This window comes from Triplophysa dalaica, chromosome 4, assembly GCF_015846415.1.
Source record: "Triplophysa dalaica isolate WHDGS20190420 chromosome 4, ASM1584641v1, whole genome shotgun sequence".
NCBI lineage: Eukaryota > Metazoa > Chordata > Actinopteri > Cypriniformes > Nemacheilidae > Triplophysa > Triplophysa dalaica.
Genome location: NC_079545.1, coordinates 28,083,857 through 28,086,356, shown reverse-complemented (window position 1 = coordinate 28,086,356; position 2,500 = coordinate 28,083,857). Strand labels below are relative to the sequence as shown.

General features: G+C 37.0%; 1 protein-coding gene across 2 annotated transcripts in view; it reads right to left on the bottom strand.

Moving 5' to 3' along the window:
- unc5ca (unc-5 netrin receptor Ca) overlaps nt 1-2,500 on the bottom strand; it is a 128,879-nt gene that overhangs the window by 13,196 nt on the left and 113,183 nt on the right. The gene's annotated exons all lie outside the window — the stretch shown is intronic.

Genomic DNA, 2,500 nt, shown 5'->3' with positions numbered 1-2,500 from the left:
CATTGAAAAGTCTTACTAAATCTGGACCCACCTCTAGCCAGAAAGCTTTATAAAATTCTACTGTAATGCCATCAATTCCTGGTGTTTTACCATTTTCCATTCTTTAATTGCCTCTTCAAGTTCTCCTAAACTCAGTGTTTTATTAATTTCTTTATTGACATCTTCAGATATTTGTGGCAAGTTTTCAAAAAAAACCAAACTGTCATTGTTTACTTCAGAAACCTCACTTTTATACAAAACTTTGTAGAAATTAAGAGCTCTTTTTCGGATGTCCAAATTGTTGGTCAATAAAACTCCTTTTTCAGACCGCAAGGCATGGATGAACTTTGTCTGTCCGTTCTTTTTTTCTAAATTGAAAAAAAACTTTGAAGGAGCATCCATTAGCTCAACACTTTGAAAACGAGACCTAATTATAGCACCTTGTGTTGTAAATCCGAGCATTTCAGCTAGAACATTTTTTTTCTTTTTAATATCTTCTATTGCCTTGACATCTTTGGTGGAACCTGCAAGCTCTTGTAATTTCACCAAATCTTCTTCTAACGCACTCATTGACCCTTTAATATCCCTTGTGGCGTTGTGAGTGTATTGCTGACTCAATTGCTTAATTTGCACCTTTACAAAGTCCCACCACTGTTGCAGTGACAAAAAAGACAATTTCATAGCTTTAGCATTCTTCCAAAACTCTTTAAAGGCTTCTTTAAATAAAGAGTCGCTCAGCAAATTATTGTTAAAATGCCAATAGGCACTTTTTGATTTTATATTATTCTTTGTCATGACACATTTTATCAGGCTATGATCAGAACAACAAACTGGAACAATCAAACATTCTCTAAACATACTTAGTTGGTGCTTAAAAACAAAATCTGTCAAGTCTTGCCAGAGATAATTGATTATCGTAAGCGTGAGCCCAAGTATATTGTCTCTGTGTATCATGATAATTCCTCCAAACATCTACAATGCTGTGAGTCTTTATCAACTGAGTTAACCTCTTTCTTGAATGCATGTGTCGTTCGACATGGTTTCTGTCTATTGTATTTTCAGTACAATTAAAATCCCCTCCCAACAAAAAGATTTTATCTGTGTTACAATCACACAAAACATTATCCAAAGTGTTCAAAAAAGACATTCTTTCTAAAGCTGTGCTTGGTGCATATACACAGACAAAAACGAAATAACTGTTTTCAAAAGAAGCATTAACTTTCAATAATCTCCCTTCAATGACTTCATCAATGTCAAAAGAACATGGAATAAAACATGGCAAAAAAGCATGGCAACTCCACCACTCAATGAAGTAAGATGACTTAAAATCGCTAGCCCATCAAATTCTTTAACCCAATCTGCAGTATTTGATACATCGCTATGTGTCTCTTGTAAAAAACACACATCAATTTTCTTACTTTTTAGCAGTTCAAACACTTGAGCTCTCTTTTTGATATCTCTTGCTCCATTAATGTTTAGGGATGCAATATTTATGTCTCCCATATCAAATAAAAGAAAAAAGCAGAAAAGACAAAAGAAACAAAACAAATTAAATGAACTGCCCATATTAGCGGTTATCTGTAAGCCCGTCCAGCTTAGTTTTCAAACTCGTCAGAATTTTCTTTAAACGGAAGCACTCTCTAATTGTGAAGCAATTCTCACCTCTTAAAATCTTCACTTTTTCAACGAACTGCATTATGTCTGGAAAATATTCTTCAATTTTCACTTTCCGCAGGTTCTTCGTTACCTTCAAAAAGGTCTTTATATCATCAGCAGTGTAATTTCTACTAGAAGGGCCACTTGGGGGGAGACTAGCGCTGAAACTACAGACTGAAAAGTCGCTCTCACTGTCCGTGTCAGTCTGACTGACGCCAGCACCATCTATTCTTTTAGCTTTCTTATCCGCAGGACATTTGGACAATTTTCTTTTGTATGGTTTTTTAAAGAAACTTCCCACGTCTTCCAACACTACATTCCCAAGATCTAGTTCTACCCTCTCACTAGCCATAGCTGCTTCGCCGTTACTATTCTCCGCCTCATCCGAGTCGGCCGCTTCTTGACTTGACATTACATTTGGGGTAGAAAAAAAGTCTTTAGCCCCTTCTACCACAACTTCATCTTTTCTGACATCCTCAGAACTATTCACCTGATTATCTGGAGTAGCCAGTGCCACGCTTGGGCCCGGCAACTCTTCAGCAACTATTACTACATCATTTTGTGCTGTACGTACATTTTCGGTAACAACCGAAGCATCGTTTGCTTTCCTTGGACAAACACGGGCAAGGTGACCATTTTCGCCACAGCCAAAACACTTCGTTACGTTTGATGTAACATATATAATATAATTGAAGTCATCGTGGCGAAAATTAAGAGTGAGGTCCAGTTCGTCAACATTATCCTTCAAAATCATATAGACAGTGCGTCTAAAAGACATCACATGTTTTAACTGAGGGGTCTTGCTACCGATCGGGATCAGTCTAACCGGAGAGACCAATTTACCATACCTAGCAAGCATTGCTGT